Source organism: Hippoglossus hippoglossus, chromosome 15 (genome assembly GCF_009819705.1).
Source record: "Hippoglossus hippoglossus isolate fHipHip1 chromosome 15, fHipHip1.pri, whole genome shotgun sequence".
NCBI lineage: Eukaryota > Metazoa > Chordata > Actinopteri > Pleuronectiformes > Pleuronectidae > Hippoglossus > Hippoglossus hippoglossus.
Genome location: NC_047165.1, coordinates 25,480,193 through 25,497,083, shown reverse-complemented (window position 1 = coordinate 25,497,083; position 16,891 = coordinate 25,480,193). Strand labels below are relative to the sequence as shown.

General features: G+C 41.3%; 1 long non-coding RNA gene across 1 annotated transcript; it reads right to left on the bottom strand.

Annotated features, from left to right (window-relative positions):
* Positions 1-150: 150 nt before the first annotated feature.
* Positions 151-15,712, bottom strand: LOC117775934. Its single transcript, XR_004616360.1, has 3 exons — positions 15,702-15,712; positions 9,536-9,539; positions 151-216 (listed from the first exon to the last, which is right to left on the bottom strand). It is a non-coding gene; the product is annotated as an uncharacterized LOC117775934 (long non-coding RNA).
* Between the last annotated feature and the right edge of the window lie 1,179 nt (positions 15,713-16,891).

Below are 16,891 nucleotides of genomic sequence, written 5' to 3'. Positions count from 1 at the left end.
CACATGCACGACTTTCAGAGATAGGAAGGGAGCGAGATGGCTCACTCCTCAGCTACTTCCATCAGCACCTCCGGTAAAAAGATGTTTAGTTCAGCTGCACGGCACGAAAAACACGCGCTATGACGTAACCAACGAATCATCGACTATTAAATTCGTCGGCGACTATTTTTGTTCATCGATTTTTGTCGACTACGTCGATTAATCGTTGCACCCCTACTCCTAATAAGTGGTCTCGAGAGGAGGAACTTGTTCTGGTAACAGAATAAACACTCTTCAAAGTGCACACAAATAGAATAAAAGAGCTAAATGAACTGCTAAGCAGAAAAACTGATGTAAGTCACAGTGATATGGTTTAGAGGGGACGAGACGAACAAAGCAGACCAAAACCATGAACCTCTGAGTTCCCTAGGAGCAAAGAGAAAAATGACCTTTGACTGGATCTGTTAAAATATGCTGAGTTTGATGCATTCTCCTATGTTTAATCCCATTTTTAATAAGGCTGATTACAGACCTCCAAGTATATAATTGTGGCTGATGAGATACCCGACCCAAAGCCTGACACTGATTGGACGTTTCATAGGTAAAGTTAAATAACATTAATCTTTCTGAGAAGCTGATGGAGATAGCAGGACTTCACTGTGGGTGAGGCCACCCATGTCTGTTTTCACATGTCGACAAATCCCTAATGCTTTCAATGGTTTCTGTTACAAGTCTGATTTCTAGTAATCAGACAGTGAATTTTTTTTGTAATTAAGAGATTATAAATGATTTACAGGACTGTTACCTTTTTGTGATTAATTATATATAACAATTTGTATTCAATTCAAATATTTCATTCCCAGTTTTACTTTATGTTTGAGCTTGTCGTTTGTTTAATACATTTTAGTGTTCCTATTTTATATAATTATTAAAGTGTTCTTATCCCAAGGGTGTGAAGGTCTAAAGCTCCAGGTCAGTTGGTAATTGTCCCAATAATTTAGTAATTGTACAATATGAGTGTTTGAAGATTCAATTAGAGCAGGGGTGGGGAACGTCCAGCAAGACAGTTTGATCTGACCTGCGAGGTAATTCATAAACAAACACACACACACGATAGAGGAAAAGCTGGAATACTAACTTAAAACATCCCATCAACGTTTACTGAGCTGTTAACATATATCCTCTGCCAAATGTTTGATATGTATTCAAGAGCAATTTTTGTTAACAGGGCTAGAGTTTCAATTATATCTGTTGTTTTAGGTGTGAGTGATTTATTTCATTCATGTTTTATTCATCAAGGATATTTTAATATGTCTAATTCAAATTCAAATGTCAGATTGAACGTTCTTTACAATTAAGTTCATTGCTCTTTGAAAAGGTGAACTTGTATGATTATGCTCTTATATTGTAAAAATATCATTTGTTTTAAATGGTTTAAAAGTTATGACAATAATATAACTTATCGCAATAATTTCTGGAACAATATATCATTCGACTAAATTTGCTATCGAGACAGGCCAAACATAATTTTTTCATAATTCACAAAGTTAGAGGTTTTCTTGCATAGTTACACATATCCATGCAAAATTGGTATTGTACAATGATATATCCTTAACTGAATAGATATTGAATCAAATCGAATTGATACCATGTGAATTGGAATTGATTAATAATAAACAAATACCTAAATAGTAAATTTTACTATTTAGCAGACTTTTATTTTAAACACTTATTCAGACTAAAACATTTTCAAAATAGGACATTTGACCTTATCTCCTAAACAGGTAGATAAAGATTATCAAATGTGTGGTTGAATAAGGTATTTGTCTGTCAGTACAAATGTGTAATTCAGCTGGCCTACAATGTGTCTTTGGGAGGAACATATGATTTTATACTTCTGTGTTTGTTTTGGTCTTTTGGCTTATTTTGATGATTTCAGGTTTTCACCGTATGTTAAAAAAGTAAGAACATTTATCAAGTACAGTGAGTAAATTCATTAATCTGTTAGTCTATCAGGATCATATTTTCATAGTAATGTTCCTCTACCTCTACGTATGTAAAGTGCATGGGTTGAAGACGCTACAATGTGTTAATAATGATGATGGTTAATGTGATTAAGGTTTTGATTTTGATTGAAGTTGTTAAATCTATCTCCTCTCCTTGAGACGTAGTGCAGCTGTCTGTCGTGTTTGGGAAAGTGTGAGAGCATGGCCAAGGTCAAAGGCTTCACTCCATAGACACCATAGATATGAGAAAAGGGGTCTTCACCCTGTATTAGAGGGAAGATTTGGTGCTATACAAATATAACTGAATTGAATAATAATGGTTAATTTGTTTGATGAATGTATTTATTCCTTTAACAGGTACAATGGAATACAATGAACATTAAGGACTCTTTTTTTTTACAACATTTAGTCCCCGTTCCCACCCCACCGTCCCCACCCCTCGTCCCACATATAATTTCAGCAAATACCAAAAATGAGAATAGTAATAATTAAATAAATAAATAAAACACAAATGAAAGAATAAATAAGGGGAATAGTAAAGGAAGGAATAATAATAAATAACCAACCCTTCCTTCTTAGCATATTGGTTAAGTAAATGATAAATCAAAAGAGCATGTAAGCCAATCAGCACTGTAAATGATTTGAAATGCATTGACAGTGTGCATCAATGATGAGTGCTTCATTTGTCCTGTAGTGTCTTTAATTTAACTATGTATTTAATCATAGGGCCCCAAACAGACTCGAATTTTCCAGGTGATCCCCTTCAGTTGTATTAAATTTTCTCTAGATTTAAGAACATCATGAGGTCATTGAGCCAGAGAGAAGCTTTGGGTGCAAATGGTGACTTCCACTCCAGCAATATTCTTCTACATGCTAACAAGGATGCAAAGGCAATACTAATCTTTGTGTGCCTCTTAATTGTTTAATGTGCTGGTAATACTCTAAAAATGGCAACCTCTTAACACGGTGTCAGTGCCATGTTTAAAGCCTCAACAAGGTGTTTGAAAATAGCTGTCCAGTAACCTGGTATATGAGGGCAAGACCAAAAAATGTGACATGTGACACCTATTACATGCATCTGTGACACTGGGATATATTTTGGAGAGTTTGGACAACCTTAAAGTGTATCAGATTGAGCAGGACGTACTGTCATTCACTCGAGTTAATGCAGTCATTGTCATCTATAACTTTGCCAAGTTCATCTTCCCAATCTTTTTAGATTTTATCAAGAGAGGCCTCTGTTAGTTCGGAGATTAGGATGTCAAATTTTGAGACTAGGCCTTTCTGATTCGTGGGTATATCCAAAATTGTGTCAATTACAGTGATATGAGTTATATTAGGGAAAGAGGCATTATTTAGTTTAACAAAGTTACGGACCTGGAAGTATCAAAATAGATGAGATTTTGGGAGGTTACATTTTTTGCACAATTCATTGAAGCAATTCATTGAGTTGGTTTTGCGAATGAGACTGGTTAGACAATCCCTGGAGTCCAAAAGCCAGTCTAAATTGAGACCAGATTCTTAAGGTAGAAACAACAATATGGTTACATGAAAATTGGGTTGGCCGAATGGGCAAATTAGACGAAAGCAAAGCCAAAAGTGAGGTAGATGGACCGGATTTGGCTTCCAGTTCACACCAATTTAGCGTGGGTTCCTGGGTCCAGAGAGTCATTTTGTGTATATTGGCTGCCCAGTAATAATTTCTTAGGTTAGGAAGTGCCAATCCACCTACAGATCTATGCCTTTGTAAAAACTCTCCCCTTATCCTGGGGGTCTTGCCTTTCCATAAAAAAGAGGAAATTAGTTTGTTGCACGGAAAAATGCTTTGGGTAAGAAGACTGGCAGACTTTGGAAAAGATACAAAAAGCGTGGGAGCACAGTCATTTTAATGCAATTCACCCTCCCAGCAATGGTTATATGCAAATTATTCCACCTTCCTAGGTCCAATTTAAGCTTGTCAGTGGATGATGGAGAGAGAAGGATATTGAGAAGACGACGAATATTAGAGAAGGAGTGCCGGTTTTTCATAAATCCTGTTTGGTCTGGTGATATAATGTTTGGTATAGCCGATTCAAACCGTAAGGCTTTAGTTAGGATTTTATAGTCCGCATTAAAGAGAGATGGGGCAATAGGAACCGCAATCAGAATTTTCTTCAAGATTATTGAAGCCTCAGTAAAGGTTTGAGGCAGGGCTCCCCGGTCACTGAACATTTTTAAAAGTAGGGGGATAAATTTATCAATATATTTTTTATAGAATTCTATTGGATGGCCATCTGGACCAGGGGCCTTGCCACTTTGCATTAGTTTAATCGACTCTGCAATTTCACGAAGTTTTAGGGGCTGATTAATCTCACTCAAGTGGGTAGGAGTTATGGATGGAAATTCCAGGTTGTCAAGAAACCTTATCATGTCTGTATCATCAGCAGGGGACTGTGAAGTATAAAGCTCAGAGTAAAATGTCTTAATAATAATGGTTTAAAGGGGACATAGCATGCGCATTTTACCACAAGTTGATATGGTTCCTTGGGGTCTTAATGAAATGTCTGTAACATACTTTGATCAAAATACCACAAGGATCATTTAAAACAGCAACCTTTTTACCCTGTATAAAACAGCCCTCCACAGTGACCTGTTTTGAGTGCCTGTTCCTTTAAATGCTAATGAGCCAGCTCCCCCCTCCCCCCTCTCCCCCCATGATTTTAAACGATATAAATTACATATTTTATATGATATAAATTATCAAATATGCATCCCATACTTTGTATTCCCCTTCTGTTGTCCTGGAGTTTTAATTTTCCCAATCACATAATTAAATGTCCCCCTCTGCCCATCCACTACAAGCACACAAGCAGATAGACAGAGAGAGAAAGAGAGGGGTGGGGGGGGGGCTATGAAGACCATCATTTACCCCCGAACCCCGACATTCAACGGGTACAACAACAAGCGGAGAAAGCAGAATCGCGGGCTGACCTTATATATACAGTCTATGGGGCTGACCGGCGCGGAGAAATGCACGTCCCGTGTGGGGGGGTTGAGGTGGGGGGTGGGCCAAGGCCATGTAGGGAGACTTCCAGTACCTTGTTACGACACAAAACCCAGGAATCTCAATCGAGTCGCTCAAGCATGACGTTTCTGACTTAGAGGAACTATAACAAAACGCACGAGTGTTTTTTCCCAGAGTTTTTGGGTTGGTAGACATGCCAGATACCCACATTAACCTGTAGAAGCACTAACAAAGTGGAATTTGCATGCTATGTCCCCTTTAAATGTAATTTTGGGTTTGAAATAACTTATGTTTGTTGAAATGTTGATGTATGTTGATTTATATTGTGTGTTTCAATAAACGTAGTACTTCCCTTTATTTATCACTGGTCCTTAAGATATAAAACAAAGCTGCTGATGTTGCTTCAAGTTCTCTTAAAGAGCAAGGTAAAGTGTTTGACAAGCCCAGTGTTGAAGTCACACGCAGGCTCATCAGACACTGACCCGGCAGAGATTTAACTCTTACCTTTAGGTCCAAGACAGTCGACAAATTGTCTGCTCGTGAGGTTCAGGAAGTGTTAGATGAATACCATCTAGAGAAGGGTTTTAGGTCTTCTGCAGTGAGAAGTAGCAAAATAAACATGAACAAAGTTGAGATATATGTATATATATATGTGATGATGGCTCTCACTCTGCCCTCACACACTGCCGTGAGAACAGGCTGTGTTTTCTTTGTCACTTACCAGGAGATTCACGATGCAACTCCCCTGAGGGGAGATGCCCTCCTCTTCATGGTCAACAGGGAAACTAGGTGATCTGCACACAGGGGAGGACAGTGCAGATCAAGTAAGTGAGCCTCCCACCTTGAACACGACAGACGTAGAAGATTATGACACCGTATACGAGACCTGTAGCAGTATTTTGCCATCACACAAAACAGTGGTTGTGCTTGACTTGCAGAGACTTTCAAAGACCTATTTTACACATATGTTACCACTGATAATGATCTAGTCCTGAGAGCATTAGTAGACAGTGGATCCATGGCATGCACTATAAATGAAGCGGCTGACAACAAACTTTCACAGTCTGTCCCCAACATGGAAAAGAAATCGGTTGAGGACTTGGTCATTGTTGGTTGTGGGGTTCACCTTGTCTCGCCTTCCACCATGTATGACCTCACACAACATCAGTTTATGGCTATAAAGTGATCATACCTGGATGTGCCAGGCCAGACTGATGACATGACCCTTCACAGTAACTTGATCAAGTGGCTCATTTCACAGATGAAAGAGACCGTTAGTGGTCAGGACTTAACATCTCCAGTGGATGGCACCCAGGGTGATAATCTACCCCACTTAATGGCTTTGTTATCAGATTTGGATAAATGTGGTGCCGGAGCAACACCGAGCAGGATCGGCACAGCTAAACTCAAATGATGTCTCACTCTACAACCGATCAATCAATCAATCAAATTTTATTTGTACAGGGCTTTAACAGGGTGTGACATCCTCTGCCCTTAACCCTCAACAAGAGGAAGGAAAAACTACAAAAAAACCCTTTTAACAGGGTAAAAAGAAGGTAGAAACCTCAGAGAGAGCCACATGTGAGGGATCCCTCTCCCAGGACGGACAGAAGTGCAATAGATGTCAAGTGTAAAGGAGAACATCAGAAAGATAAAGGTTTTAGCAGCATTGATAAGGGTAAACATTTTGAAGCATAACTGAAGGTCAATGAATTGATGGATTATTGTCAGTAATGGTCGAGTATCTGAGGAGAAATACTATATATCAAGCAGTCCTGCTGCAATCATAGTCTATGGTCAGCTGCCACCACGATCATGATCCACCATCAAGATCGGATGCCACTATAGACCACTGTCATTGTCCACTGCCTCCATTAGGATCCATCATCAGCTGCCACCTCGATCGTGGTCCACCACCATTATCAGATGCCAACACGATAAAGGATCCGCCATACTGGATCCACCATTACGACCTCTGATACGTGATCCACAGATCATAATCCACGATGTGGCCACAGCTGCGGCCCTGGATCTGTGGACGATAAGGCAAAGGGACTCCGGGGAAGTAGTCAAGTCAGTAACATGTATTGATGAGATATGAATTTCTTTGATGTGATAACGATTGAGAAGAGGAAGGAGAAGCTGGAAAGAGAAGCTCCGAGTGTCATGTGTCCCCCGACCTTCTAGACCTATAGCAGCATAACTAAGAGCAGGTCCAAGACAAGCCTGTACCATCTCTAACTATAAGCTTTATCAAAAAGGAAGGTTTTAAGCCTACTCTTAAACGTACAGATGGTGTCTGCCTCCCAAACTGAAAGTGGGAGATGATTCCACAGGAGAAGGGCTTCATAGCTGAAAGCTCTGGCTACTACTCTACTTTTAGAGACTTTAGGGACGACAAGTAAGCCTGAATTCTGGGAGCGCAGTGCTCTAGTGGGTTGATAAGGTACTAACAGCTCTTTGAGGTATAATGGTGCCATATTATTAAGGGCCTTGGTGAGGAGGAGAATTTTAAATTTTATTCTAGATTTAACCGGAAGCCAGTGTAGCGAAGCTAATACTGGAGAAATGTGGTCTCTTTTCTTTGTTCTTTTCAGGACATGTGCTGCAGCATTTTGGACAAGCTGCACAATGTCTGTACATTCAGGCTAAGTTGCCTGCTTCTGATGTATCTGCGGTGGGAAAAGCAGTTGTCATTGAACCCACCCTGTCCAAGACCAGACCTGCACAAATTCTTGTGGGGAGAGTTGTGACTTCCTTATCAGGAGATGGCTGGGTTCCAGTGAAAATGTTAAATCCGACTGGAAAGCCGCTCATGCTTAAAATAAATGCAAAGGTCTTTCGGTGCAGGACTTACCGGAACTAGAGCATATCCAATCCAGTACACAGTACACGCACAGTTCACCTCCTGAAGTAAGGTCAGAGGAAGAAATGTCACACATCTTGAGTGGAAAGATAAACTGCTGCAGATCATTGAGCAGTATGAGCACATCTTCTCAAGGCACAAAATGGACTGTGGTGAGGCAAAAGACTTTGTCTACAGAATCCATTTAATGGATGATAAGCCCTTCAGGCTTCCATATAGATGGGTCCCACCGTGCCATTATGATAAGATCCGCACTGCTATTAATGACATGGAAGAATTGGGGATAATTTGCAAGTCTCAGAGTGAGTTTTCATCTCCCCTGGTCCTGGTTGTTAAGCCAAACGGTGATCTTCGCATCTGTAATTGTTTCGGAAGTTTTCTGGAAGCTGGTGAAAGGAGAAGTCAGGCAGCAGCTGATGTCTTATGCAGAAGCTATTAATGTTGACTTGATGCATCAAGGAGACCAGAAGGTGGAACAATTATACAAACGCTAACAGAGTAACATGAGCAATTGTCACCTGCAAGTCTGACGATGTCTTCCACATTATCACCATATATCTTCCCCTACTTGTGTCACCCATTCCAACAGCACATCCATGAATGGCTAGAATTGCTGTCACTCTCTATGTTACATGTAGGTGTTCGCATCCTATTGGATAGTTAAGTCTAGGTAGTCTAAGTATGCATTCCTAAATCACATTGTGTCCTTACGTCTTGCCACTGGTGAAATACGCAAAAGAGTTAAAGTTGGTGACAGTTGAAGTTGGTGTCTCTCTGTCTGGCACATCTGAGTTAGATATGAAAGTCCCTCAATGTAGACACAACAATGTACTGTTTGTTGGCCCTTTATCTTTAACCTAACCTTGGGTACTGCTTAGAGAGAGAAGGGAGTATCCGTGGAATTCAGACAGGCACAATCTCCTGTACAGATATGTGTAATATACAATATACATTCATATATACTAGCATATACAGTGTGAGGATGTTCAAAAATTCAACAGTAACTTTAGGTGGTTGAACGCTAGAACAGTGAAAGATGCTCATCCGTTGCCTCATCAGACCGACACTCTCGCTGCGCTTGTTGGAAATGTGTTTTTCTTCACGATGGACTTCACCTCAGGGTTCTACAATGTCGGGCTGCATGAGGATGACAAAAACTACACAGCGTTCTCTATCACCCTTTGGTCTGCATGAATATAACAGGATGACCCAACAAATAGCCCTGCCACATTCATGCAGATGATGATGTCCATCTTGGTGATGAGAATTTCACAAGCCTGTTATGCTACCTGGATGATCTTATGGTTTATGCTCCATCCGAACAGGTCGCACTCCAGTGTCTGCAGATGGTTTTCTAACGCCTTTCTGCTAACAACTTGAAGCTCTCGCCTAAAAACGGCCACTTTCTTCACCGGTCTGTCAAGTTCCTGGGGCACATCATATGTGAAGATGGTGTTAAGACTGACCCAAGTAAAGTGCAGGCTGTAAATGATGTGCAGGAAGCCGACTTGATGGAGTCTGATGGAGAGACACCATCTGCTAAGAAAATCTGATCTTTCCTCTTCTCAGGGATCACTGTCTTCACAGAACGTCTCAGCTGTTTTGAATACACATGACTCTGGAGGTGTAAGCCAAGTCAGAGGCATTGGACCAGATATTCCCCAGCCTGCTCTTGTCAACCAAACTGCCTCTCTACCAAAGAGTGAACTGGTCAACCTGCAGGAGCAGGATGACGTTCTGGGCAGAGGTCTCTTTTACATCCAGTGTCACAGGAGGCCCACTAGGTGTGACCGTGCTGGTGAGTCTCGTGGTGTGCTGAAGCTGTTAAAACATTGGCCCAAGCTCTCCATCAAGAACGGAGTGTTGTTCAAAGTGAAGAGAGACAAACAAATGAACATGACAACTCACCAGTTCATTGTCCCGAACTCCATGAAGACACAAGTCCTCAATGGTCTCTATGACTCAGCTGGTCATCAGGGCCAGGCTCGCACACTTGCACTATCCAGGCAGAGGTTCTTTTGGATATGGATGGAACAAGACATTATCAATCATGTCAAAAACTGCTTTCGCTGGGTGGTTGGGAAGACTCCAGACCCTAACGACCGAGCTCCACTTGAGAGCATTTGCACCTCTGAGCCGATGGAGCTTGTGTGTATTGATTTTTGGACTGCTGAGCAGACTGAAAAGAAGTGTGTGGATGTTTTGGTTGTCACAGATCACTTCTCCAAACTGGCACATGCTTTCCCGTGCAAGAATCAATTAGCAAAGCAGGTGCCCGTCGCCTTTGGAATTACTTTTTCTGCATACATGTATATGGTTTCCCTAAACGCATTCATTCGGATCAGGGAACTAATTTTGAGAGTCAACTCATTAAAGAGCTCCTGGAAGTGGCCAGTGTCCAGGAATCTCACACCACCTCGTACCATCCTATGGGGAATGGGGCTGTGGTACGCTACAACAGGACTCTTGGGAACATGATCAGGGCCCTGCCCCCATTCAAGAGGCAAAGTGGCCACAATGCTTCAGATGCTGACTTTCTGTTACAATTGCACTCAGCACGAGATGACAGGTTCTGCTTCATTCTTTCTTATGTTTGGCAGGATTCCCCGGTTACCAGTTGATGTTATGTTCCAGCACGCCCTTCCCAATGATGCTGTTGTTGGTCACAGTGATTTTGTCCTTCGTTTGAAACGTGACCTGTCTGAAGCTGCACGCATTGCCTGGCAAAACAGTCGGATGGAACAGGCTCGTCAGGCGAGAAACTATAACCGCAAAGCAAAGGGACCACCCCTCACCGTTGGTGACAGGGTCTTGCTTGCAAATTGTGGAGAGAGAGAGGGAAGAGGAAAATAGCGGACAAATGGGAATCCACAGTCTATGAAGTGGCATCTGTAAAACCTGGAATCAATGTTTACTGCATCAGGGACCCTGTAACATCAAGAGAAAAAGTTGTTTACAGAAACCTTCTACTCCCTGGGAGTGCCTTCCATTTGAACTCGGGCAGGTACACATGTTAAACCTCCAGCCGGACTCATTTGTGAGATGAATAAACAGGTTGTAGATGACTGAGTGTCAACAGCTGATTCTTTCTTTTCTTTTGTCAGGAACATGTTTTCTGGATAGTTTACTACTGTTTTTTTTACTCACATTAGCGCTTACCTGTGGTAACGTGTGGTTATCTCTGCAATAGAGCTTAGTCTATATTATAAGAGGTGTAAACGGCATCTTTTGAGTCTATGTTGGTGAGAGGTGTGGCCAATCTCTTGCTGACATAATTCCAAGTGGAAAGTTTTGAACTGACTTAATGAATACGATTATGCTCTTGAGTATTAGTGTTTTTTATTTATTATGTCTTAGTTATTGTACCCCAATTTAGCAGGATTTAAGGCTTGTATGTAACATAGTTAAATGGGTTCATATTAGATCCCGCTAAATGGGATAACAATGCCACATGTTGTTCACCACAACATGTGGCACTGTTATCCCATTTAGGGCTCACCACTCCCTGCGGGTACATATTCACCATTAGTACCTTCAGGGAGCGGTGAGGCAAGGGATTGTGGGTAATCTTCAAAGGTATCGAGGAACGCCATGAGGTAGGGTGTGTGTGTTGAAGTCTGTAAGCATATATATTGTTAACTACATGAAATGTAAATATTAGTTAAGCGGGATTTATTTTAATGTGATTTTACATGTCTAGGAAACATTTCGCCATGTTTTTTTCAGTTACTGATCGTCTTATATATGTTTTATTGTCTGTAAAGATTCACCTGTGTAAGCTAGCTAAAATTATATATGCTGTCTTTAGAGTGAGCACGCGACTACCTTGTGTGCTCACTGTTCAGTGATTTCTTTATTGTTTTAAGAGAGATCTGTTTTGTATTATTTATTTTATTTACATGAGCCAAATTCCACTATACGATCACTAGATCACAATGTGAAATTGTAGTTAATTTTTGTATTATTATTTTTTATTAGGGGCAATGGATTGTGGGTAATCTTCAAAGGTATCGAGGAACGCCATGAGTGAGCTAGCGACTACCTTGTGTGATGATCCTTCTGCTCTTGTGTTTATATAAAATATGCAGAGTCAATAAACACCTGTTGCCAACAACATTGACCAGTCTCCAGGAAAACATTGTGGGAGAAGACAGATTACAGAGGGCACATAAGCATATGTAGTATCATTATGATAATAGATAAATCAATAGGTTTTGTTGTATAGTTTCAGGGTAACTTGTAGACTAGCTCTTTAGACTGAGCTAACCAGGTAACATTGAGCTCAGTTGTCAGTCTTCACTCAGCCCACCTCAGCTCCACTCGCGCCCCTCCTCTTTGCCCATTTATGGGTTAGCCAGGAACTAGGAGGAGTCATGCACCGGCAAGATGGCGCCGGGTGAAACGCCCACTGGGAGCCTAATTTTCACTCTTCAGAAACCAACATGTGACGTCACGGACACTACGTCTATCTTTATATACAGTCTGTGGTCACAAGAGGAGAATAAAGCGCAGCGGGAGCAACTTTCAGTCACTTCGGGAGTGGCAGAAAACACTTTTCTCCAGCCAAATCATTCCCGAGAATGAGATCAACCCCTGCAACAGGCAGCTGATCGTGCACACCAACTCGCACTGTGCTAGACACCAACTCTGAGAGAGTAACTGTGTGGAGCGGCACACGTAACAGCCTCAGTCTAATTCCCCACACCAGTAAGTCTGACACATGGTATGACTGGTCAGAAAAAGGGTTACACAGCCACCAGAGAATGCGTCGCACCGGTATCTCTCAAAATAGTAATTGGCACCCTGTCCACCTCACTGTCAGTCAGAGAAAAGAAAGCCTGCGAAATAAAAGGCTTAAACTTATCATCAATCTCTTGTTATTTATCTGTCACAAACTCACGTTGCCTAACGTCTGACTTACCCAGCATTAGTCCTACAGGAGAGGGGCTTTTAATCTTAGACTGTTCTTTTCTTCTTAAGACAGGGCAGACTGCAATGAGGTGACCTGGTGCATGACAATAAAAACCCTCGCGATTTACACCCCCAAACTGATGGAGAGATGGAGCAGGGACCCCCTTCTATATATATTGTATAAAATTGGGTTTTATATTAAACTGGGCCTAGTGTCATGTATAAACATAGCTACCCTGTTATTGTGCATTCAATACTAAGCTATTCAAATAATACACAGGTTCATATATTCATGTTTTTATTTTAAACATGTGCAAGGTATAGGGTGACCGTGCCACTGCCATTTATAAACATACATCTTGCATACAACACTGAGCTATTAAAATAATTCACAGATTCATGTTAATGTGTATTTAAAGACATTTAAATTTGTGGGGAAAACATTTTAAAAAATTTTTAAAATCGTCTAATCAACCACAAATTTCGCGACCCCCTGCAGTACCTCCTGTTGAAGACCTCTGCTTTAGGCAATCGCGTTTTCACATTTTCAGCAGGCGCCGGGGTTTGGCAACGCACCGGAGACAAAAACATTTTTATGAGTTAATGCAAACTCATCCGCAAGAACAGCAGCTTCAGCGAGAGACGCAACCTTTTGTTCATTCAAGTAAACTACGATCCGCTCTGGCAAACACTTTTTAAATTCTTCTAACAACATAAGCTCTCGCAGTTGCGCAACATCTTTAGTTTTACTGGCCTGACACCATTTATCAAAGAGTACGCCTTTCTCAAGCGCACACTCCACATAGGTCTGGTTGACATGTTTTCCACAATTCCTAATTTGTGTCGAAATGCTTCAGGCACTAGTTCATATGCACGCAAGACAGTAGCTTTAACAGTATCATAATTCAGACTCTGTTCAACGGTGAGGGTGGCACACACCTCCTGAGCTTTCCCAACTAATTTGCATTGAAGCATTAAAGACCGCACATCCTTTTGCCAATTTAAAGTGGCTGCAATGCGCTCAAATGCACTGAAATACGAGTCCACCTCAGACTCTCTGAACGGTGGCACCAGTGCAATGTGCCTGCTCACGTCGAAGCTTTCTCGGGGGGAGTGTGACAGGTGAATGAGGAGCGCTCTAAAGCTCTCACCTGCATAGCCCGCACTTCTAACTCCCGATTTCTAACCTCCATTTCCCTGATGTGGAGCGTGAGTCGGATCTTCTCTGCAGACATCCCCGACGAAATGGCAGGATCTGCGGCAGGGGGTGTGACAGGCGGCACGGGATCTCGGAGCTCCATGTCAGCTTTTTAGTATTTACTGGCACATCAAACACATTAGCCACAAGAATCAAATCGACGTTCCTACTCTTGATTAATTGTTGTACTGTGGAGTTTCTTACAACAATGTCTAAATCAAAATCCATAATTTTAGCCAGAAATTTGAGAAAAAAAAAAAATCTGATGCCGAAAATAGCCACTGAAACTTATCCGACGAAAAAGGGGAAAAACGAACGAACCTCCAATTTACCTATATCGAATATACTCGGAGGAGCCCCCAATTTATGCTACGCCCGGCCTAGGAGCAACCTGAGCATAACATAAATCGGCTTCCCTCTTTCCCCACTCCCAAGCATGAACAGTGCCACAGCAGATTTTGCAGTCCAAAACAAGGGTAATTTATTCTATAAATCATGTAGAAACAAACGTCAGGAAGAGCACAGCCAAAACAACAAACAAAACTATCTATAATATCAAACTAACTTCCCTACATCCAAAAGAAACGAAAATAAAACATGGATTTTACCTGCCTACCTAAACATAAACAGGAGAAAAGAGTATAAAAACAAAAAGGCGTCTCATCACTACAATTAACAGGACTGCTCAGAATATCATTCAAAGGAAATAGACGAAGGCCAAGACCGGCATCGGCAGGTGAATTTTTAAAGGGGACATTGTATGCCCATTTTACCACAAGTTGATATGGTTCCTTGGGGTCTTAATGACATGTCTGTAACATACTTTGGTCAAAATACCACAAGGATCATTTCAAACAGCACCCTTTTTACCCTGTATAAAACAGCCCTCCACAGAGTGACCTGTTTTGAGTGCCTGTTCCTTTAAATGCTAATGAGCCAGCTCCCCCCTCCCCCTCTCCCCCCATGATTTTAAACGATATAAATTACATATTTTATATGATATAAATTATCAAATATGCATCCCATACTTTGTATTCCCCTTCTGTTGTCCTGGAGTTTTAATTTTCCCAATCACATAATTAAATGTCCCCCTCTGCCCATCCACTACAAGCACACAAGCAGACAGACAGAGAGAGAAAGAGAGGGGTGGGGGGGCTATGAAGACCATCATTTACCCCCGAACCCCGACATTCAACGGGTACAACAACAAGCGGAGAAAGCAGAATCGCGGGCTGACCAGCGCGGAGAAATGCGCGTCCCGTGTGAACAGCCAGGCGGCTGCGCGCTTGAGAATGGCGCTGCGCTGCGCGGCGCTTCCGCGTCCGGTGTAAACCCGGTGTAACGAGTGTGGGGGGGGCGGGGGGGGATGAGGTGGGGGGTGGGCCAAGGCCATGTAGGGAGACTTCCAGTGTATTGTGACGACACAATACCCAGGAAGCTCATTCGAGTCACTCAAGCATGACGTTTCTGACTTAGAGGAACCATAACAAAACACGCGAGTGTTTTTTTTCCAGAGTTTTTGGGTTGGTAGACATGCCAGATACCCAAATTAATGTGTAGAGGCACTAACAAAGTGGAATTTTCATGATATGTCCCCTTTAAAGTCAGCTACATCAGCCTATTCCTCCAATCACCAGCCGGACCTAAAAATTCAGACACAGGAAATAACACAGAGCAGGAGAACAGCATCACCCCCAGGCAGGGAGGGAAAACAACAACACAAAAACACATAAGCACACATACACACAATATGACTCAGAGTCATAACAGACCCACTTCAACATAGACACATAGTTGCTTAGGCTACGAGCTCATTCTCATCACTCAGTGCACCTTCAGTTGCAGCAACAGCTGTTTTCAGAGAAACAGCTGTAAAAAGCTATTGTCCACCTGCTCACCAGCAAGTGGCAATTATTATTATTATTTCATTTCATTTGGGGGCGCTTTTATCCAAAGCGACTTACAATTAGTGCATTCAACATCGATGAGTGGCCATTTAGGGGTTCAGTATCTTGCCCAAGGACACTTCAGCATGCAGATGGGGAAGACTGAAGATTAAGCCATATATTCAACATTTAGATTCAAGATAAATTTTATTGCCCCTCAGAGTGAAATTTGTCCTGTGGGCTCTTCATCCATGTTGCAGCCATAAAACAACATTTCATAGAATATACATATATTTGAGGTCCCAGGAGGCAGTGGAGACCAAAAGCAGTGTTTTAATTTTGTATTTTATCCCCACGGGCACATGTAAAGCGCCCTTGGGTCTCTTGAAAGGCGCTATATAAATTCATAATATATATATAATATATTATGAATAATATAATGTGTATGTTCATAATATAATAATATTATTTTATTATTAAAAAAGAGGGACTACTGGAATGGTCAAATGGACCAATACCGGTCCCAAATAATCATGTTGTTCCTACTGAATGTGAAAATGAACAGCTGTTTGCGAACAAGCTCACCAAAAATGTGATGTGTCAATATGTAAACAATCCTGCAATCGGTTTGTTGGACGGTTTATCGTAATTGTTTGCAATCTGTGGACTGATAGTTGCTCTGTTGTCTTCCGAATATGGATATCTTGTGTTGTCACTGTCATCATTCTCAGATATGAGTATAATAATATAGTCAATTATTGCGGCTGATGAATATCCATGACTATATACTGTGAGATCTAAACATTGTACAGTTATCGAGGAAAACACTGATTTGAACGATTTTACCCTTATTGCGTTTCGGTTTACTTTAAGTAATTGAATATACAGTAAGTAACATGAAAATATACATGAGTCAAAAGAAATGTCTTTGAACAACACTCAACACAAAGATATCTTTGCGGCATAAGACAAATAAAATCATCAAACCACGACAGCGAATGTTTGACAATTCTTAAAAATGACTTGACTGATTAATCAGTT